Below are 23962 nucleotides of genomic sequence, written 5' to 3'. Positions count from 1 at the left end.
GCCCACAATACTCAGGTGCTATAGCTTATTTTAAAATATACAATTTGTGCATGCACATGAAAGGGCAGTATGGAGTCACTTGTAGAAAACCAGGCAGGAGTAAGGAAATCTGGGGCTGTAGGCATAACTGTGGGTGGTTCTGGCTTCACCCATGTGCCAGGACCCCACCTCTGCTTGGGAATGCTATGACAGGGGCCACCCACAAAAGAATCATTTGCTGGGCTGATGGGAGACCTCCCGCCCTCATTCTTAGGCAGGCTGGGACTCCCTCCTCTGGATCAGTGCTCACTGCATTAGGGGTCTGTCCTGGAGGAAAGAGGGCTCCCTATTCAGTTGAACAGAAGGTAATGTGTTGAGGACCCTGCTGACACCACCCCAGAAGAATCATGAAGAGCTGGTGGCAGCAGGTTACAAAGTTAACGGGACACTGAGATGAACAGGGCAGTCCACACCTTTTTAAAAGGTTGTTTCTGGTTCTATGGAGGCATCAGTGCATTGGTGATCTTGGGGCACGTTTTCAAGTTTTCCTTGGCAACTATGAGGCCTAGAAACATATATTTTTAATAAAACCCCAGATGCTGATGTCTTTATGTGTCTTCTGGAGCCAGGGCCCTGGATGGGTGCCTGTCCTCTCTACAAGGGCTAGACTAAGCTGTAAGAGGTAGATGTAAGAGGTAGCGCCTCAGAAATGTGATACCAGCAAAGTGGGAACTCTTCTTGTCCTTTGAAAAATGCTGCATGTACCTCTTGTTAATGTTTCGGAACGAAGGAGAGGTTCTAATGTCAATAAACGTCATCCTGCACTGATTTCCAAATGATCCCGTAATTATTTCCAAAGTTGTTTCTGATCTACTCCAACACCTTCTCCAGTAAGAACTTGCAAGTTAAAGTAAACAAGCCTGCAACACGGAAGGGGAAAGAAAAGGAGTGGTATTTTTCATTCCAATCAGTGCTCTTGGACCAGCACTTGGAAAGTTAACTGGTCCTGAATGTGTCTCTGCTGGTCAGCCAAAGTATTTCTGGTGCTGGTGGGTCATGAAATATCAGATATTAAAATCATATGATTCTGATTACTGTCCTGATTCCTCACACACTTCACCTGATTTTATTAGTAGTGAATAGCTTGCAAAATACTAGAGAAAGGGCTCTTTAACATAGTGATTCTCAAACTGCTCTGCGGATCATGAGAAGTCTGCAGAACCTTCATGATGGTTCACAGAATGAAACACTTGGAAAAACAAGCAGTGGAGGATTGGAGAGTTGGGTGGGATTTCTCGCTTACTAACTGATTTACAGAAGGCAAAAGTTGGGGACCAGTCCTCGCTTACAGACAGCCCCCCAACCTGAAGCAAATACTCTCCAGCAACCACACAACAAAAACACTAATCCAGTAACCTATCCTTGCAACAAAGTCCAATGCCAATTCTATCCACATATTTATTCAAGTGACATCATCATAGGACCTTATCACATTAAACACGCCATCAGGGGCTCATTCACCTACACATCTACCAATGTGATCTATGCCATCATGTGCCAGCAATGCCCCTCTGCCATGTACATTGGCCAAACCGGACAGTCTCTACACAAAAGAATAAATGGACATAAATCTGACATCAGGAATAACAACATTCAAAAACCGGTAGGAGAACACTTCAAGCTCTCTGGCCACTCAGTAAAAGACTTAAGGGTGGCAATTCTGCAACAGAAAAGCTTCAAAAACAAACTCCAATGAGAAACTGTTGAGCTTGAATTAATATACAAACTAGATACCATTAACTTGGGTTTGAACAGAGACTGGGAGTGGCTGGGTCATTACACATATTGAATCTATTTCTCCATGTTAAGTTTCCTCACACCTTCTTGTCAACTGTCTAAATGGGCCATCTGGATTATCACTACAAAAGTTTTTTTCTCCTGCTGAGAACAGCTCATCTTAATTAATTAGCCTCTTACAGTTTGTATGGCAACTTCCACCTTCTCTGTATGTGTATATATATATATATATATATATATATATATATCTTCTTACTATATGTTCCATTCTATGCATCCGATGAAGTGGGCTGTAGCCCATGAAAACTTATGCTCTAATAAATTTGTTAGTCTCTCAGGTGCCACAAGTACTCCCGTTCTTTTTGCGGATACAGACGAACACAGCTGCTACTCTGAAACCTCTAATTAAATACTGATTCCCTCCAGTGTTGAATTGGTATAACTCCACTGGAGGGAAAGTGGCATTAAGGCAGTGGTGAATCAAGCCCCAAAGGTTTGATTTTTTTTGCCTGTGATATACTGTAGCCGTTTTACAACCATGATTTGCTATCATCCTAGTGGGCGAATGTATAGGATGCTTTGTGAATGAAACATGACCTATGAGTCAAGAAATTTAGATTCTATTCTCTTCTTTGACACTCACTCACTGTGTGACCTTGGGCAAGTCTGTGCTTCAATTTCCACATTTGCAAAATGTGGATAATAATCTGTCCTAGTTTGGAGAGTCATTACTATGTAAAATGTAAGATAGACTGCGAGTAAACTGCTTTTCCTTCTCTTTATGGAAATTGCTATCATACCCAGTTCTCAGCGCTGACTTTCTCATTAAAAGTAACTTACCAACTTTTTTTGTAGCATTTCAGGACCAGGCTCTGACCATACAAGAAGCTTCTCTTCCTTACACTCCTCTGCAGACCTTGCCCTCACCTGAGCACAAGCACTGGATCTGACTGCCACTGCTAGGGCTAGTAGCCAAGCATCCCTCCCAAAAAATGAGTGAGGAGAGGCAGGGAAGAAGCAAGGTCACAGGCCCTGCTCTCACTCCTCCCCAGATAGGTAGGCTGTGGAAAGGAGAGCTGACAGCACTCCCTTAAGGCACATAGCAACAGGTGCACTCCCTCACATTAGGCCTCCTGGAGTCTGGGTTGGGGCAGTGCACCTTTGCCTCACCCGCATGGGCGCCAGGGCTAAGAGTACTCAGTTAAGCCCTGCATTTCCAAAATTGAGTCCCAAACAGCTTTTCGAAGCATGTGGAGAATTCAGCTTCTGACACCCTTATAATGATGACACCACTGTAGATCCTGAGGATAGAAACTATCATTAATAGTGTATTGAGGTTTTTTTTGGAACATGGAATGCGGAAAGCATTGCTAGCAGTTCTGAGATTATTAGCAGCTTAAGAGTGTTGTTATTGTTCTGCCACTCTGCAATACTTTTTGCACTCTTTCTGATCTCTCACACCAAGTGTTGCTCTTCCTTGCATTTATAATATTTTCAAAACAGAAAATAACCGAGAAGCAATTAAATACATGATCCAGGGCACTTTTTAATGTTCAAAGACCCTTTTAGCCTAATTCCACAAGAATGTTTAGACACAAATAACAGAAAACCTGCATTAAATTATGTATATTCAAATGAGTAATGGTAAGCACCAGGGATTGAGAAATTTCAGCAAATGGTAGCTTTACCCAGGAAATCTGATAATAGTTGCACTCGGATGAAATGAATAACAAACTATCTGAGATCTTTTGTGACCTCTAAACCATTGTATTTAAGCATGGTCTCTTTCCTTAATAGATATTTAAACCTATCTCACATCTCTTCAGTACCTACCGTGCTATTTTGTATTATCATTATTTATTATGAATGAATAAAAATCAGGTATATAGCACGATAAATGTATACAGTTCTTTACAGACATAAATGATCACATATTCCCTGCTTATAACAAACATGTACCTAAATTCCTAATAGAGATGATGTAGTATTCTGTATATGCACAGGATATGCTGCATAATTAACCTTCATTTCAGTTATAAATTCTGGATTTTAAATTGAGTCATCTATACATCCATAATCCCAAAGCCTGGTTTAGTCATTCTTTTTTTTCCCCCAAACATTTTTCAAGGTGCAAGTGATTCTTGATATTTCATGACCATTAACATAATGACGTCAGAACTGGCTGGCAGCCAGTTGCAGACATGAATTGAGGTTTATGGCAGCACGGTTGCCACTTCAGGCAATTGAGTGAAGTTGTTAATGGACAGATTTATCCCTGACTTAAGTTGAAAAAAGCTCAAACAATAACAAATACATTTCCTTCCATAAATACTAAGGGCCTGATCTTGATCTCACTCATACTGGCCAAATTCTGTCCAGGCTTACACATGGGGCAAGCCCAACAAAATTCAGTGGGTTTACGTAATGCGCAAGTCAGGGCAGAATTTGGCCCACTGACCTCAGTGCTGTTACTTTTCATTTACCCCAGACTAAAATCAGAATCTACCCCTGGGTTTCCAGATATAGGGCTAGATTGTGCCATTTGCACAGCGCCTCATGTAGGGGATGGTACAATTCTGCAACATCCCTGGGCATAGTCTCTTCTGGGGCTGTTCATTGTGCATGCAGGGCTCATATTCTGTAAGAATGCCACATTTATTGGTCCCGCAGTGCAAGGCCCCTATTCTATAGATCACAGCTCAGGATAAGGCAGGACCATGGTGATTTCTGGGTGATTGGAACCCTGGAGGGAGCAAGGGTTATCCTCGTGATTGACTCTTCTGCAAGCCACATAAGAAGGTAAGTGGATTCTTGTGCGTCTCCTCACCCACATGTCTGTTCAAGAACCAGACACAATCTGGCCCATATACCCTTGTTTTCAGAATCAGTAAGAGAATTATAAATGATGATGATGATGATCAAGAAAAACATGATATTCACTCCATTGTCAGCTGAGGATTTATTGACATTCTTTGCTGTCAAAGTCCTGCAGAGACAACACTGAAGCAGGAATTTTAAAGTTCACGCAGTTCTGCTTGAAGGGGGAATCACCTTCAATAGTAAACTACCTACACACAGTTGCACCTATCTGTAAACCAGACCATCTTGTCCTTCAACTCAGCCACCCTATTCCCTATGAGCTCTTTCACGCTGAACAGCCCGTAACCGTCAATATTGCTGATGGAGTACATTACAATGAACTCTTGGAAGGATAAAGAGATTAAATGAAACTGAACCTATGTTGTCCAGTAATTCAGCTATTTCGAGGAATGCACAGTCACTTCTTTCATCTGTATTAGTTTGCTTTGGGCATTGTACAAATTCATTTTTTCATGCAAAGGTTCTTTCCATAATAAAAAGACCAAGATGAAGGATTATTACACCGAGATGGAAATCAGAAAATGCTCAGTTTCATTGGCTCATTTTATTCTATTGGAAAGTTATGGTTGGTGTTAACATGCCTGTATATGGTTCTGTCAAGCTGCAATAGTGCAGAGTAAGATAGAAGGCTTAACTCATAAAATACTGCTGCACCTCCAATCAAGTACGAAGAGGTCATTGTTACCTCTCCTGAGACATAACAGGACACATCTTGAAGGTGTGGTGTCCTTCTGAATGCATGCACGTTTGTGAGTGCCGTCATTGTCACACAGTTTGTGTACTGTCACATGTGCCCAGATGACAGAATTAATAAGTACAAATCCTAATTTTCAAGCTCAAATCAAGCATAAATGGGGTTTCCATTTGTAGGTTCTATCATTACTATGCATAAGTGGCAGTGTGCTACAGAATGCACAAATGATTGTGTGTACAAAGTTGCATGCATATGAATGGACTTGCATCTCCATTTCAACTCCAGTGTGCTTGTGTATAGAAAGTCTTGGCATGTGGGTTCAGTTCCTGAAGAAGGTAGTTTTTAAATTTCATTCCCTGTGTTTACATTTTTTATAGTTCAGAGGCAGAGGGAAGACTCTCCCTCCCTGCCACACCCACCAGAAGCCATGTGCAAGAGCCACACTCGCAGGTGGGAGCCTTAGGGTCTGGAATGCTCTTCCCTATGAGTGGGAGCCAGAAGCTGAGAGAGCCAAAAGGAAGTCTGAAAGGGAGGGAGTAGCACAAATCCTCATGTACTGGACCTGGAGGGCTGTGATGTGGGTGGTCCCGTAGCGGTCAGAGGAGTAGCTGACTATCCCCTGTTGTGGTTCAAGTCTGTGAGTTGGCAGAAGTGCTTAGTGGCTCAAGTCTGTGGGTTGGCAGTAGGGGAACCTGGGACCTTCTGCTCCACTGGATTCCAAACTAGGGCCCTGGGGATGGCTGTTCAGGTGTGCAGCCTTGGCAAGGGTCTCACCAAGCCAGCACTCTTGGTGACTTCCTAGTTCACCTCCTACCTTTCCAGAGGCCCAATGGAGTGGGGAGCCGACAACTGACTTGAACTGAAAGGGGTCCAGAGGCTCCTCTCCCTCACTCACAAGTAGGCACTCTGCTGTCTCTCCAGGGGCAGCCTGCAGCTCTCATTGAGGTCTGGTCCTAGCAGCATTGGGCTCCTGCTGTAGTCCTGAAGAAGAAACCAGTGCAGTTCTGCTCCCTTGAACTGACTGCTGTGACTGAGCTCTGCTGATCCTTTTCAGTTCCACCTCCGCTGCGAGCACACCCAGCAGATGTGGCTGGGCAGAGAGAACCTCCTGGGCCCAGAGCTGATCTTTAACCCTCTGTTCCCCCGGGTGGGGTTTGTACACTCTGTCACATGGGTGTAGGAGTAAGCAGGAGGGAGAAAGCATCCAGCAACTACAGTAGGATCTTTATAGTAGCACTGAGGGCAGGTATCAGAGTCATCCAGTGTTAAAAATATGCTGATAATCATTATTAGTAGTTCATGAATTTTTCATTAATCTTCTGGCAGAGTGTTAAAAAAAACAGGTTTGAGATGGTTAATTCAGAATTAATTCCCCACAATTTGTCCAGTTTTGAAGATTCAGATGCAGGGAAGTTCAAGAAAATGAGTATTGAGAATTATCCTATAGAACTTCAACTCCATGAAGGAATGGTTACAGGGCATAGAACACTGAATGGATGATTGTACAGAATGCTTCACATTTCTACCTTTTTAGAGCCTGCACTAGCAGAAACAAGTCTAAGTAATCAAACACTGCTCCATAATTAAAACAACTGAGGACAGTTGGATCAATTAAATCAATGTTAAATATTACCTTTGTAAAGCACTGTATTTTCAATGTCTAACTACGGTGAAATCATTGACATTGAATGAACAGATACATATGGTTCCCTGTAATTACACTTCACTATCCAAGGGTAGCCTTTGTGATTAGTACACAGGAAAGCAGCATGCAATCAGTTTAATGTTTTATAATTAAAAAAAGATCACCATGGGATATGATGCATGCTAATAGAACACAGCCTTCCTGTTATCTTCTCATTTACATTTAATGACCACTGTCCCTTTAAATGATGGGACGTTCCCTTCCTTTGCGAATGGGTGTCCTCTGATAAGGTTGTGCTTAATTAGCGGTCAGCGAGAGACAGGGTTGGTAGGCAACTTCAGACGCTGCAGTGCTTACATTATGGCCCCAATCCTTCACAGCTAAAGACAATGAGAATTTTGTCATTGACTTCACTGAGAGCAGGCCTGAGCCCTGTAGTTGTGTTACCCTCTTAGAGAACTGGTCAGGATTGAGCATAAGATACTTTATATGTCTATGGATTATGAGACTATCCACATTTACATTACAAAGGGTAAAGAATATTGAAAAAAAAAAACCCTACATGCTTCAGGGCATGAGCCACCCTCTAACTGACATAGGGCCAAGAAGAAGCTTGCTCTGTGAGCAGGTTATTCCATATTTATCCACTGCAAAGTCTCTTGCACCACGTTCGAAATCACCTGGCCACAGTCAGAGTTAAGATACTGGACTGAACTAATCCAGTGTGGAAAATCCTATATTCCTGTGCCCCTATGCACTTCAATTTAGCCATAAGGCAGGATCCAAAAAGGGAAAATTATTTATCAGTAATTAACTATTCCATTTGTCGTAGTTTTCCCTCCATTCTAGAACAGTCTTTAAACTGAGTATTATAGCTCCACCTCTAAGGAAACAAGGGTCAAAAGTACCATTAATCAAGGGACAGTATATGGACCCGATCCAAAGCTCCTTTGGATTTAATTGATAACATCCTCTTGACTTCAATGACCATTGGATCAGGCCCCAAAGGAGCTAGCACACCTATTTCCATTAGCTGAGTTCCTGCATACCTGGAGTTATTTGGGGGAAACTCTATAGCCTGTCTTATGGAGGAGGTCAGACAAGATGATCACAGGTGCCTTCTGGCCTTAGAATCTATGAATATATATCAGCCATGATAGCCTGTTCTTTTGTGATCAGGATAAATGTAAAGATTTGTTTGTCGGGGAAGAGGGGGGTATATAAGGGCTGCTCTATGTGATACCTCTCAGCTGGTGGCTTTGTACAATTAATTTCAGTAAACACTGCCTATCAACTTTCAAGAACCAGAAGAGTAAACAGTGAAATTTTTCATTGGAAAATAGCTGTTTAAAACAGCTTCTACAGTGGGTGCCATTAAAATCTTGACATTTACCACTTTGTGGTATTTACCTTTATCACTTTATTTGTGGCATTCTCTATACTTTGATGGGAAATACCATGATAACTTTAACAACTCTGCACAGTGAATGTCAACATTTTAATGTATTCTATAGTGGGAGAGATGTAGCTGTCAGCTGTGGGGGTGTGTGGCTCTGTTGTCTGAAACAGAAATGGCCACTCTGAAGATATTATTCACATGAAACAATTTTAAAGTAGCAGCCAGGGACCCGCTTGGAAGTGTCACTCCATTGTTAACTCACTCTGCTGTGCCTAGATACTGCCAGCATGGGATACATGACACAAAAGCACTCATCTATCCCGGTAATGGTCTCAGCATAGGAAGTTCGATAGGTAGGTATGCCAGAATGCAGCACCTCGGTACCCCAGGCGTTAAGGTTGGAACGTTTCTCATATCTGATTATAAGGTGCCTAGCTGTACCTCTTATGAGTCTTTTTCTTTGTTTTGCTGAAACTCAAACTCTTAATTTATGTGAACATTTCCGCTTTGTTTTTAACGTCAATGTCAACTTTTAACTTGTTTTTTAAGAACAGCTCCTAGTGACACCATAAGGAATCTGCACTGACACTGTGTTTAAAAATACCTCATTGCAAAAGCTTGATACATAAAATCAGCTCACTTTTTAAAGTAAACAGCTGTCACAGGGATTCTTTGCACAAGTGCATGGTGAGGTAGGGGCAACAATGTAAGAAGCTTCTTTGTGCAGCCCACGTAAGTCCCTGCACTCTGGGAATTGAAGCTAGCTCTTTTTCCCTACTCCCTTTGGGGTGCCCAGTGCCCCCAACACAGGGTGGCGAGGGAGGGGAGGAGTCAGGGCTGTGCTTCTGCCTGCCATAGGCACCAGCCACAAAAAGGTGTAGCAGTGGACGTGCAGCTGAGCACACCCAGGAACGTTCTGCTATCTCCCAACGCTTTCCCTCTGGGCAGTGCAGCTCAGCACTGCCCCCTTGCTACAGGTTGGGCCTACTCAGCACAATCACGTTCTTACTTTTGGGGGGCCAAATGCTGGCCTACCATTCTGCAGGGATACATGGTGCAGAAAATCCCTCTGTCTCATGTCATCCAGCTCTACGCAACTCCAACCAGTCATGATCAATTCAGGGCTAGTGCAGGGGGTGCACGGTCTGTCTAGGGGATGGAACTGCAAAACCACTTGGGAGATGGAGTGGGGATGGAGGTCATGCAAATGGGCTCTCTGCTTCCTCCCTCAGAGCCTCCTCCTCTTTCTCTGTACAGGGTCTGTAGAGTTTACTACAGGCTTGGTGCAGTAACCTCAGTAGAGCTGGCACAGCAGAGAGAGGCTCAATAGTAAGATCTTTAAAACACCACCAACAAAAGCCAAACCCAAACCACTTACGAGCTGTTTGTGGTGGGGTGAGGAAAGGTGGTCTTTCTTCTCCTACTGCTCCCTGAGAAGGGACTCTTTGCCCTAATAAACCCTGTGCCTCTCTTAGCTGATAGTTCCAGATGTGAACCCCGTTTTGGATCCCTGCAGCTGTGAGTCAGCCTCCCATTCCAACACCCTCCTTAGAGCAGTGGAAGTACAGAACAAGGCAACTTCCTCCCCCAATGACATAACAAAGCACCCTAGGAACAGAGCTACAGATTGCACTCCCTGTATAGGAGTCAGGACTGAGCAGCCATGGAGCCATCCTGTGTCTGCTTCTCCTCTCACTAACACAGGTGAGAATCAGGAGGAACTCCACTGAAGTCAATGGAGTTATATCAATGTAAAAGTGATCCCCCCCCTCCTCCTCAGGGGGGGAGGGATAGCTCAGTGGTTTGAGCATTGGCCTGCTAAGCCCAGGGTTGTCAGTTTAATCCTTGAGGGGGCCATTTGGGATCTGGGGCAAAAATTGGGGATTCGTCCTGCTTTGAGCAGGGGGTTGGACTAGATGACCTCCTGAGGTCCCTTCCAACCCTGATATTCTATGATTCTATGAGAATCCAGCTCTACTCAAAATTCCAGTAGTACTCCACAGGCATGGAGCATGGCCAAGCCATGAAGTTTTGGCAGGACTCTGTGCTGCAGAGTAAGCAGGGCTAGAAATTGGCTCTAAAAATTTAACCCTAAGAAGTAATTTGATTATTTTTAAATGTAGCTTCCTTTTCAATTATTTTTCACAGCAGGCATTCCTATCATTTCTGTCCTAAACATGAGCAATGCTGTTATGTTACTTGGCCTGGCCACAGTAACCCTGTGCAACTTGTATGCAGAATGTTGTGCTCAAGGCAGGGACCAAGTTTTTTCCCATGTGTTTGTATAACACCTAGCAAAGAGGCCCTGATACCGACAGGGGCCTCTGGGTGCTATAATATATGACAAATATAAAATGTAATATACAATAATAATAAAATAAATAATAAATAAATAATAATGATGATGATGCAAAAGTAATTAGTAATCATTTTCTGTGAGAATGTAACCAGAAATTTGCACTAGATTCCCTTTCCCAAGCATCTTAATGAATGTCATGATATGGCAAGTGTTCTCATGGACAGTGCTGCAAACACTTATGCAAATTGTGGGTGCATTTCCTTGGGGGCCTTGGATGCCCAGCATATCTGGAAATCAGGCCATTTTTAAAGTGCCTAAATATGAATGAAGTTGCTTAACTTTTGATACCCAAGTTGGAAAGTTTTGGGCTTTGACTCACTGTGCCTCAATTTCCCCATCCATAAAATGGGAATAATTATGATTCTCCACTCTTGCAAAGATCTTTTTAGATCTAGAGCTTAAAAGCACTGTAAGCATTAGTAGTATTATGGTGATAATAGTATACATAATTCCGTTAAAATGAGTGGACTGTGAAGACAATCTTTCTATGAATTTTCTGCTTCATAATACTGTCTTTTTATATTTGATAAAGTAAAATGGTGCATAAGCAAAAGGTGTGAGAAACATTAGAAGTGAAATGCACATTGTGATTCAGTCTTGTAAGGCCAACACATTAAGGAACAACACATATTAAGGAAAGAAAATAGCAAGCCTTATAAAAATCCAATGTAATTAAGATGTCTATTTTAATTTTACATAGATTGAGCTGCAGACACTCACGGGCATTAATTCACTCACATTTCTCTTCGATCGTCTCTGAAACTAGTCAAACTTGGATTATGTACCACTGCAAAGAGAGACAGAGAAATTCTCTAAGTGAAATTACTCGACTCACATTTGTTTTTAAATAAATTACAGTTTATTTTTTACTGTGAAGTGCTTAGTTCCAATTCTTCATGCACGCACACAATACTGTAATGCAATCGTTTTCAACCTTCTTCTCCCAGTGAACCCCAAATTACATGCAGCATCCAGTCAGGACTAACCTTTGGGCATACCACTGGGACAAAGGAACATAACCCTATGTGGCCATAACCCACCATGTTTCAAATCACTGTGAGAATAAATATCAAAAATAACTGCATGCTGTAGTGAATATTTATTGTCATGGTATCTGTAAAATACATCAAGTGCCAGTTGTCACCGACAATTGGTATATAAAGGCATGGAGTATGGATGGGGAATCAATAACATGCAATGGAAAAAGTTTTGGGGTGGGAGGTGCTCACCTCCGAAAGGAACTTGGGGCTGGAAGTTAACTGGGAGCTGGGGAGGGATCTGTCACCTGTAAAGCAAACTGGGATTTTAAGGGCACCACCACTAGCAGGAGGTACAGCTTGTTCTCATTGCTTGTCCTGTCTCCCAGCACACATCACACCACACTGGCTACATGGGAAAGCTCTGAGGAAAGACACTGCTTGGCTTAGCTAATTTCCCCAACCCTTTCTTAGGCATACAAAGACAAGAGACTGCAAACGTTTCACTTATAATCTCATGCAGTTTTAAAATGAGATGCCAACAAATAATTGGAAGTGGTTGGGAGAAGACAGCTGGGGTGAGTAGGCCTGATCCCAGGATGGGGTCTCGATCTTCATATGCTCTGGAAGTCACATTACTCACACCAGTGCTGGTCTCTGTCCCTCTGCAGACCCGCCCAAACCAAAAGGCAGGAGTTCCCCCTCTCTGCCACAAAGAAATGTTAGATGCTTGAGAGAGGAGTAAGGGAGAGACCAGGGATTGGAAGTATGGAGAATGTTATGGAATGGAATTTCCTTCAATGTGGACAGATACATACAGCTCAGACAGAGAAATGGGAAGTGCCCAAAGGTTCAAATGCCTGCCTCTTCTGGCGGGGGGGACACCTGTGTCTTGTTAGATTTGATGGTACAGATGGAGATTTATTGGTATTTAACCCAAATGACAAAAAAGTGTATTAATCTCATCCAGAGGTGAAAGTAAACTGGTACGCCCTGGTACAGTGTACCGCCAAGAGCCAGTGCGCCGTACCAGGGTGGATCGGCTTCCCCAGGCACAATTTAAAGGGCCTGCGGCTCCCAGCAGCGGCTGGAGCCCCCGGCCCTTTAAATTGCTGCCAGAGCCCCGCTGCTGGAGCCCTGGGGTAGCAGCAGCGGGGCTGGGGCGGTGATTTAAAGGGCCCGGGGCGGTAGCGGCAGCCGAGCCCTGGGCCCTTTAAATCGTCCCCACTTCCCCAGGGCTCCAGCAGGCTCCGGGGACGATTTAAAGGGCCCAGGGCCCTTTAAACCGCTGCCAGAGGCCCTGGCTGCCGCTGTTACCCCCGGGAGGGGGAAGGAGGCACTTGCTGGTACAGGGTGGGCCAGGGCTGGCTCTGACCTTCCCCAGCCCTGCCCCTTCTGCCCGAGGCCCCGCCACTTCCGGGGGCCAGAGCCGGCCCCAGCCCAGCCCCGTATCGGTAAGTCCCTAGACTTACTTTCACCCCGATCTCATCTTAATTTTAAAATACTAGGTGCAACAGCATTAAAAATATTGCAACGAGAGATGCAGAAAGATAGGTGGGACGTATATTACGCATGTCAGTGAGCATCATGCCAATACAGAATAACAGATGGACGAATTTGGAGGCATAGGAATTTCCTAGAATTTTATTTCTTTTGTCATTACACTTAATAATAAACCAGAGTGTAATTACAGGTACTGCACTGTGATGACTGTGATTACAAGATACTTACACTGGGGTTATACTCTATTATACCATAATTAGCACTAATTCATATAATTGGAAGTTTAACTATATAATTTAACTACTTCTTACCACTACCCCCTTGGTTTCATATTTAAATACTCACCAATATAATTACTCTCAAGCTGTACTTTGATACATGCACCTTGTACACTGTCCTGTAACTAAAAGGTCAACTACCTAGGTTACAATTTATATTCTAATTTCCACGTAACTATAGTATAATTACAACCCCTGTATTATAAAGCCTCATTGTATTTTTAACCCTTATGATGCATGCATACCCTGAGATCATTACTATGCACCTAGTCTTCTCTAAGACCCTACCCATTAATTTGTCATGGCACCATACCACAGCAACATAACAGCCCCATAAGTTTCCTGCATGAATTCATGCATGGCTCCTCTCCCCTCCCCTCCTCTGCACACTCTTGTAGTGACTCCCAACCAGGCCAACAACAGTCTGAACCTTCAGCACAGCCACACAGATCTCTACCCAGTATGTTATGTTGTTGCTTTTTGCTTCCCTCCCTCCCTAGATGCTGACATTTAGAGTGGCTTTACCCGGAATGACAAATCCACCTTAACAATTATTGGAGGGCAACAGCAATTTTCAATGCATGTTCTCTGCAAAGAACTTTTGTTGCTGATCTGCCCTTTGTGCCGGAGAGTCTATTTATGTTCTAAAATGAACATATATTAACTCTCTCCCTCTGTCTCTAGCTTCATATATGTGCCTGGAGCAGAGTGACCAAAACCTGAATATCTGAAGCAGCAACATAGAGCACCTGAGAGTGTGGGACTTTCTTTTTTTTTTACTCAGTTTAATTTTTCAGCTAGCTTAGGGAGATCAGGGCAACAGTGAAACATAATGCAAGAACTTGGCATGGGAGGGGGTGTGAGACGATTCTAGTGGGTGTTTGTAGCTGAGAGGAGACGGGGAAGGAGACTGGGCAGATATCTGTTTCAGACCTTCCCCTGCTTGAGACAATGTAACAGGGGTCTCTTAGTTTTCCAAAAAAAAAAAAGCCTTCTTGTCTTCTATCAATTTCTTTTTAATTATTATTCATGAAATGAGGCTGTAATGGCTTGACAGTGTCCCTTTAAGTCCCACTGAGATACTGGGTCTCATAGCTGACTGCACCCCTGTGGTTTGCATTACTTTTTTATGTGTTCCTGTTTTTTTCTGGAGCGCTAAAAGGCTTAATTACATTTTACTGGTTTATTCTGCTTGCTCGTGCATATCTTCATTAATCAGGCACACAATATTTTCTTCTCCAAAATGAGAACATGTAATTTTTGAACGTATTTTTGGGGACTGGGGGGTCGTTGTAGGTACTGGCAAGGGGGGAATGCACTGTTTGCTGAAAAATTATCAAGTGTTTATGTAAAGTGTACAAGTCATAGACAAAAATGAATAAATTGGGTCTAACTAAACTCGAATGCAGCATATTAGGATCCCAATGGATTGAATGTTTGGTTGTGCTGGCAGAATGGAAGGGTCTTATTTCTAAGTATCTTCTAAACCTTCTATTTACTTTTACACTTGGAGAATGCCACTGTTTACTGTGGTGTCTGTGTAAACCATTGGACAAAAGTGTCCATTTGGGGCCAGATTCAGTTGCCCTATAAGCCCCTGGCATCAGCATACTAGCGTAAGACTGCCCCTTCCCTTTCTCTCTCCCTCCCTCAGTGACTAGCACTGGTACAGGGGTCTCTGCTCATACTGCATAGGCAGCTACCCTCTGATCCTTTGCTGCAAGGGGCATTCTGGGGCAGAGAGAAGGCAGGCCAGAAGCAGGCCAGGGAAGATTAAGGATGCAAGGCAGCATGGCCAGGATGTTTCTTCTGATCTATTAATCTTCCACTGCTGTAAGCCTGCGAAGGGCTGTAGCAGTCAGCAGCACAGTTTAGGGAAGTCCTCTGGCTGCCCTATCTTGCACCAGGGGATGATTTGGCCACCACAGGCCCTAAATAAGGGAGGCCCAAACCACTGCCTCTCGGTCCCAGGTCTGGCCATAGTGATGGCACAGCCATCAGTCTCCCCCTTGGCTTTTAGTAGAGCATGCTTTTAACCACTGCTTCATGTAGTTCATTGCTGAAAGGATAGGATCAATGCTCACCTCAGCTTTGCAGATGGAGAAGAGAAACTGCCCCTCTTGAGTGAAATTGTACATGGAGGTTAGCAGCAGCTCCACTGTAGGCTTCCACTCCCACAGAGGCCTCTCTGCCATAAACCCAGGAATTGTATCTTTGTTGCTGGGGTGAGATGGAGCTGCAGGGAAGCAGCCATTTGGCCTCCCGCCACTTCTCCCAAGTGTAGTATTTGCCCGTTTAATTGCCTTTTACCAACGTCTAAGGTGTGGTGGATATATATTCTTGGGAGACAACTGAAGGCAGCCAGCTTCTGAGCTGTAAATGGTGAGAGACCAGGGGAGTATTTCAGAAGGACATAGGATCTGCAGAGATGGAGTTCTGTGGCATCTCCAGGTTATACTCCCTGACACCTCTGCAAGGTTAGAGGCACCTACTGCCTGTTGAAAGGTTGCAGTGAAAACCTAGAGCCAGATGCTGCCAGTAGTAAATTTCAATGGGACTACTCAGAGAGTAAGGGGCTACTCCATGTAAGTGAGGCTGACGGAATTTGGCCCTTTGTGTAGAATACCTTGCTGAGTTTTAACTGTCCCACCCCTGGCTTTTTTTTGTCGGAGGGTAGAACATTCTCTCTGCTTGTTTGTAACCATGTGCACTGTGTTTCATTCAGTTGAAAATGACTTCTACACCCTATTGTATGAATAAATGTTATATTTTAAAGAGACACCACTAATGACTACATATTTCCATCTGAAAATTTTCTACCTACTATTGTTACGAGTAACCTGTAAGGCTACTATCACAGAAAAAAGATCAGGGATTCACACACACACACACCTTTTCCAGACTTTTCTTCTCTGTATTAAACTGTAATTTGTGTACAGCTAGTTTTACAGTTTTGTTGAATAGTGCTCTGGAAAATAGCACTTAACTGGAACAGCTGCAGGAGAGCTGAAATTGAAACTGAGGGCTTGTCTACATGCTGAGTTACTGCGCAGCAAACCAGGGTCTGAATCTACAGTACAACAGCTTGCTGCACAGCAATGTGCCATGTAGACACTTCTACAGAGCAGTGTAAGTCTTGGCTGAAGTAGTATTAAAATAAGCTGCACTTCAGGGCTTTCAGTCCTCTGTAGTAGTGTCCACATGGGATTGTCTGATGTGGCAAGCTGGTGAGCTGTAGATACACACACTGGCTTGATGCACAGTAATTTGCTGTGTAGACCTGGCTTGAAAGTGAACAGAGAGTAGTGTGCTGTGCACACAAAGTGAAATGGGACAGTGGCAGAGGGTGTCTCAACCTGTTGAGGGTATTGCTTTCAGTCCTGTCCCAAGGACCCTTCAAAATATAAGCCCTTAATCTTCACTAAAGGATTTTTTAAACAAGCAAACAAACAAAATGCCTTACTACTTAAAAAAATAACTAAAACAAATGGAACTTTTTATATTAGTCAGTTAAAAAGAATCAAGCTGATAAGTTATTTTACATCTCAAATATTATGTTTCTACGGCATGACTCAACAAGCAAAGCGAACATGCTCATCGAAAAAATGACTCACTACAGATTTAAAAAACAAATATTTCTTCATGAACTAACTGAAAAAGGAAATATTGTGGCCATTTTTCTGGTTTTTTTGTTTTCGCTTTTTTTTCTGTATCCACTCCCCCCCCCCCCATTTTTTTAACCTTTGCTGTGATGAAGCGTCGAAGATTTGTGTCCTCTCTTTAGCCCTGTTACGTCAGAATGAAGTCTGGATTTTCGGAAGCAAAGATTTCCTGCATTGCCTATGAGCTAAGACCCCAACACAGAAAACACTTAAACACTTGTGTAATTATACCAGTGTGAATAGTTCTGTTCAACTCAAAGGCACTAGTCACTTGTGTGAAGTTATAGCCATACTTGTTTGTAGGATCAAGACCCAAGTCTAGTGGAAGGCATTCTTGACCCGCTGCCACAAATGGGTTCAACACCCAGTTTTACAATGACTCAAAGATATGCTGCAGTTCCACTCACCCAAGTCATCATGCAGTTCTTTCTGTCTGCTCTTTATCAGAATGGATCTTAGCTCTAAATCTGTTGTCACTGAGTATAGGGTAGGGCGATTTTAATGGCAGTATAGCCAAAGCAATTAGACTCAACAGATAGTTGTCCTAGTTGGCTTGAGAAGAGTTGCCTTTAGCTCTAACACATCGTAACTTCAACAAATAAATAATTCAAACATAAAAGGGAAAAGAAATAATAAGGAAAATTATACACATTGCCTTCTAGAGAACCTCAGATTCAAATTCACTGCATGGGGTCAATTAGGAAAGAAAAGTAACTTTCTCTTCTGACACTTTGTTTCTTAAAAGATTTATGACAAATCAAAGGAGTTGCAAGAGGGTTTTTTTTTCATTTATAATTTAAAGCTAAACTCCATCATATGCTTAAGTTACAGAGGCCAGTTTCCCCTACAAGAGGGCAACAGTGCAACCAAAGCACTCCAACAATTCAGTTTTCAATTAAATCTCCATTATATTGTACTTTATTGAGAAAGTAAAGGAAAAGAAGAAAAATGAAAAGATCAGAGCAAAGAATAGGAAAGGAGGAGGCAAAGAAAGAAGAAAGATGAGAGGAGAAAGGAGAGTACTACCTTCCTGTTAGTCACTTTTCCTGCTCACCTTCGGGCCTGAGTCATGATTCTTGAATTTTTGGGACTGGCAGAGGCAACAGCAGATGTAACTGACTACCCGAGGCAGAGGAAAATTGGGCCCTTATTGGGCCCAGGTAAGTGATACTTGTTTTCCACTACTACTGAATACCAAAGGCCTCATCTCCTTTACACAAAGATCCCTCACACAACTCTGGCAGTATAGAGGGGCCTTAATGTAAAGGAGAATCAAATCTAACATCAGTGCAAATTACTTTTTGCTCCTTAGCCCCATTTTCTGACCAGCCTACAGCTGCCATGACATTGGCTTACATCACTCTTTATGTCCCTGTTGACCCAGAGACTTCTGGGATATTTGCACCCACTGAAATTAGATCTGAATTTGCATGTAGGGGCCAACTTAATCTTTGATGTAACTCCACTTTTGTCAGTGGAGTTACACCAGCGATGAATTTAGTTCATTTTCTTCCAATTTTTATTTCCTGTATAAAGGAGAATGTATCATTAGGTACAAAATCCCATTTGCTCAAACTCCTTGATCTGTGTTCTGTATGCCTGAGTTGTTGTTGTTATTTCACACATGCTCTGATACTTTTGGATTATCACTTAATTAACTGGATATAAATAGAGAGAACAATTGGTGTAAGTCCCACTGGAGAAAACACTTGACTCTATGATGGATCCCAAAAGAAACCCTGGAAATGGCTCAGAAAAGAGACAGCCACCTGCTTTGGATCTGACATGAGTAGATGGACGGAGGCTTTTAGTCTCTTTCAGGAAGCTACCCTACATGGCAGGATATTAAAAACAGCAGCTGTGGTGTCAATGTGGTTCTTTGGAGTACTTTCAAACCTTATTCCCACTCCTCGGAACTGGGCCATTGCAGAAACTAGGGATTAATTTGAACTTCAAGTAGGTGTTCTGCTTTTTCTTTCTCCTTTATAATTATCCCAATAATAAGATATTATTTTCAGGTATGGTATGGTAAAGTGTAGGGTACAGATATTCTACATGCTTCTACTAGAATGACTTTCAAATGTGTTGTATTCTGATCATGAAACAAAGAGGATACTTACTTATATTCTGGTATTTGTTTTTCTCCATTTAAAAGGATAAACACATTTAGGCCTTTCACTGTTGCCTTGCACCTTGTGTAGTCATTTAAATAACAAGTGTAAAGGGGTGTAAATCCCTCCTCTTCTAATTGTACAACCACTTTGCACTGGTGTACATGTCTAAACAAGATGTAGCTGTAATCTGGTAATCCCTCGGTAAGTGTGTGTTACAGATTCCCCCTCTGCTCCTATTCACGGAGAATGCGTCTGTCACAGCCTAGCCAGAGTTCTTTAGTTTGAGATATAGCAGTTCATCATGAAGTTACTTCTCGAGGTTCCCAGTTCAATTCCCAGTGTGTTAGCAAAGAAGGCGGCTGTCACACAGGACAATGGAGACTCAGGCCTTCTGTGCAGTGCTATGTACACTGAAGCTAAAGGGAGTTGCCGGATGCTCAGTCCTTTGTAGGATCAAGCACCTCATCTACTAATCATGCTTCATTGAATTATCTCAAGAGAAGTGGTGCAGAAGCATATCAATTGCTTCCATCTCTATGTGCACCCCAGCAGAAATTGTGGGTAAGGCAGCACTTAAGTGGCACTCAAATGAAATTTCCTGATGTTCAGCTTCTGGAAGGATTTTGTTCTAGGAACAATCTTACAGCATAGTAGGGTTGTGAGAAATGCTACCAGTGGAACCCAAAACTAATGATTCATGCATCGTTACATACTCAAAATCCAGATGTGTGAGGCTCAAAAGAGTTGCATGTCTCTCAAATCAGGCAAATTTCAGACTGTCATTTTGCTTTGAAAACCATGCAATGCTTCTATTTCAGTGCCAAACCAGGTGAAACTCATGGTATTAAATCAAATTTGGGGCTCATGCAGAGGCAATACTCAACCAACACTCAGGGAGTATGAACCCTGACAACTCAAAACTAGTGAGAATATTTGCACAAGACCCTATTAAGTGAGCCCGTCAGGTTTCAGGAAGATTTACAGAAAGATGAGAGGAGCAGCCTCATCCCCCTGCACACAGAACTCCTCCTCCCCAATAAGCCCACTCTTCCTACACCTGGACCACCCTGATGAGCCACCCGCACCCACGTACCCACCCCACTGAGCCCCAACCAGTTGCATCTGGATCCCCACCCCACTGAATCCCACTACCCCAGCATCTGGACCCCCCACTGATCTCCCCACACCTAGACCCCCCTGCTGAGCTCAATCACCCTCAACACCCAGACCAACCCCTGTTGAGCACCAACCACCTTCACCTGGACCCCCTGCCGAGTGCCATTACCATTGCACCCAGAACCCCACAACAAGATCCTGTGTATCCAGATCTCCTCTACGCCTGGATCCCCCACTGAGCTGCCTGCACCCAGATTGCTCCACACAAAACCCTCTCACTCCACACCTGGATTCCCCCACACTAAGCTCCTCCACCTTTGGATACTGCCTTGTTGAGCCTGCCTCCCACACCTGGTGCGCCTGGCATGGAGGGGCAGGGCTTTGGAGTGTTTCTGGGGCAGGCCCGGTCCTTGCACTGTGTCAGGGTTGGGTGCAGCCTCACCGCAGAGTCCATGTCCCGGGGGTGGGGAGAGCTGCACAGTGATCTCCCACCTCGGTGCAGCCAGTGGCCTGTACTCTCCAGTAACAGGCTGGAGCCTCCACATTTATTTGACAAACAACATTTGCAGAATTTTAAAATATTGTGCCCAGAATTTTAATTTTTTCTGGCACAGAACTTTTAATTTGGGTGCAGGATGCCCTCAGGAATAATAGGAGTAATCAGCTATTTTCTTGAATACCTGCACCTCTTCACCTATCTTCCATTTCTAAACTTCTTAACATCACACTAGTAATAATAGCTGTTGAAAGTATAACGTGCCTGCCTGTGAAATTCAGGGCTGAACAGACATCTATCTAGCTACGTGTGCATGCAAGTTCCCAGTCTTGTGCTCCCACATAATGTGGGCACACAGTTGCATTCATGCAAATGTGTGCAATTTAATTGTCAAAGTCTGGCCCTTAGTTCATTAGGAGTGAGGGATGCAATACCCACAAATGTACCAACAATAGAGAAGAGGGTGACAGAATGAAATTGGAGAAAGGGGGCAGGTACTGCTCTTTCTAAGCTTTTGTCTTTAAGAATCATCCTATAATAGTTTTTCTCCTACTGTATTAAAAAGCTGGCAGTCAAAGCAGATCTAGATTGCAACCCTTACGTTTGCTACATTTCAGTGGGATAGTAATTTACTTTCCACAGTGCCTAAAAACAGCCTAAACCAATGAGTGTCCTGACAGAATTTGAAAGATAGTGGATCATTCTGTGCAAAAATAAGGAGTTCTAAATTTTTTGCACTCGCTTTATCTCAAGTTGCTAGGTTAGCGCTAATAAGGGGGTTTGAAACATTCCACAAAGTACAGCATATAAATCAGAAACAATTCTTTGCTCATTATTTTTAAATTATTTTAAATGAGCAATCAAATTAGCCAGTAGAGAAAACAAAACTGTTTTGCTCTTGCATCCATTAACTTCTCCCCACAATCTGCTGGTTCACATATAAAATACCGGGGCATACACAAACAGGCAAAACACAAAGGTAGAGGTGTGGAAGTGCCGTCTGTCATTTCCTTCTTGACACCTAGCCTGCGCCTGGCATATCCGAGAAGTAACTATAACCACGAGGTTGGTTTTCTTCCTTCGCCAGCTGGGGAGAGAAGGTGCAAAGGAGAAGAAGGAGACAGAAGAGGCTGGTTCTCATCTCCCCAGCAACAAACCTGTCACTTCTTTAATGTTCCTCTTCAGTGGTCTGCCGGGACTGAGAGGAACCAGTCCATCCCCAACAGGGCCCTACTCATCCTTCCTGCTCCACCAAGCTGGCAACATGTTTTGCTTTTGCAAAGCTAAAAATTAAAATCGCAGCAAACTCTGTTTTAACTAAACTGAATTAAATGTGAGTGTCTCAGACTCGCTTCTCATTATTGGAGCACTTAACCATCGTCACCTCAGATAAGAAAGCGTAGACAGCAAGGCTTTTTCTTCTCCCTTTGTGGGTTTGATCTTATTACAGAAAACAAGTTTGCCAAGCATGAATTATTGCTACAATTCTTAATGCTTCTCTAGGAGAAGAAAGTGAGCTTCAGATATGAGTAAATATGCGGAGCTATAATGAGAATGCCTCTCCTCAATACACTTTACTCTCCCAACTTTCAGCCATGAGAATTATTTCCAAAGATAAGCAGCAGAGAGAGGATCAATTAATCTGCTGAGTGAATGTTAGAATCCATTCTCAGTGCTGTTGATAGCCACAGACCCCCTCCCTGCGCTTGGTAATTACCCCAATATTTCCTGCACGCTTGTTTAAACGGCTTACACTTGGGCTTCCTGTGAAGAAGAGCTCTCCCTCCGCTGATCTGAGGCATAAGAGAAAGGCAGCTTGCCTTATCTCTCTGCCTCATTCCATCTGCAGCCAGTGGGGGGTCCGACTAATCATTGTCATTGGGACAGCGGAGGAGCAGGCTGGGGGACGCAGATAGATGTGACACCAAAGGGGACGGGGACTTTCCTACAGTGAGCTTGCCACAGAAAACTCCTGCTCTCCCAATTTCAAAGGCAAAACAGGAGCCCCTTTAAACCAGAGGCCTGTCTCTTAATTATACAAATGCAGCAATCAAAGTTATTATATGTCTTTACAAAGGCTGGGCCTTGAATTGAATGGTGCGTTGCTACCTTTGAGAGAAAGTGTTCAATTCTCATGGAGAGCAAAGTGACAGCGAGAAAAAGAGAAAGGCAGAGATGGTATTTAACAAGCAGACTGCTTTATATGGAAATGTAATGAATACAGTTGATAAAAAAAAAGAGAGAGACAAAAGTTGTGAAGTTTCAAGCTGAGAACTAACTTCAAAGTATATTCAAATGTCACATTGATTTTTCTTCAAATCTCTGAGTAGTAAGTTTTTCAAAAGAGGAATATGATCCCCTATTTTATCCACTAATGTATTATCTACAAACCAGGGTGAAAAAGCACAGTGTTTTCTTTTCACATGAAATAATCCCTATATTGGAAGTCTTCCTCTCCCTTTTTTTTAAACCAAAGATTTTAAACCTTTGAAAATGGTGACGTCTTCACCACATTTGTATATTATAACTTAAAGTCCTAAGAATTTAGGGTCTTATACTCTGATCTACATTTAGATAAATGAGGGTGAGCCATGCTACTGTGTGACATCATTATCATATTATTCTTATTATTCTCATACTTTCCGAGGAGTCTCTAAATAAGGTATCACTATGTTAATGTCAATAGAGTTATACCACTGCAAAACCAACAGGAGATGGAAATCAGGGCCAAGTGGAGTTACACTCATGTACCATTGCTATGGAGGAAAATAAGCCCTAGTTTCTCCTACTAGTCTGAAGATTCAGACATCACAGTATAAACCAGTTGCAAAAATTGTCTGTTGCTGCTATTTCTGGTCTGGAAAGATGAGAATACATTTTCTCTTTCACCCCTTTCAGCTCAGTGCGGTGTGAACTTCCAAGCCCAACTGGGGCCATTTAAATGCTATTATTGAACCTAGGCAATTTTTTTCTCACTGGCCTCTCGTTTTATTATTTAAAAACAACAAGCAGATGATACAAAATAAATTAAATAATAAAATAATGCAATGGAAATATTTTAAC

General features: G+C 42.9%; 1 protein-coding gene across 2 annotated transcripts in view; it reads right to left on the bottom strand.

Annotated features, from left to right (window-relative positions):
- Window positions 1-22690, bottom strand: part of LOC311519498 (alcohol dehydrogenase 1-like) — a 92993-nt gene extending 70303 nt beyond the window's left edge. Inside the window, exons 1-2 of one of the 2 annotated variants that reach the window (XM_084626042.1) lie at window positions 22653-22690; window positions 11492-11540 (exon numbers count right to left, since the gene is read on the bottom strand). The gene's annotated coding sequence lies outside the window, so the exon portion shown is untranslated. Of the gene's footprint in view, window positions 1-11491; window positions 11541-15595; window positions 15624-22652 lie in introns of those variants that run through there. The other variant, XM_084626043.1, reaches the window with a different exon arrangement.
- Between the last annotated feature and the right edge of the window lie 1272 nt (window positions 22691-23962).

The sequence above is a fragment of the Lepidochelys olivacea genome (assembly GCF_965140295.1).
Source record: "Lepidochelys olivacea isolate rLepOli2 genome assembly, chromosome: 4".
Taxonomy (NCBI): domain Eukaryota; kingdom Metazoa; phylum Chordata; order Testudines; family Cheloniidae; genus Lepidochelys; species Lepidochelys olivacea.
Note: the sequence above shows the minus strand (reverse complement) of the source record. Positions and strands in the feature narration are given on the sequence as shown.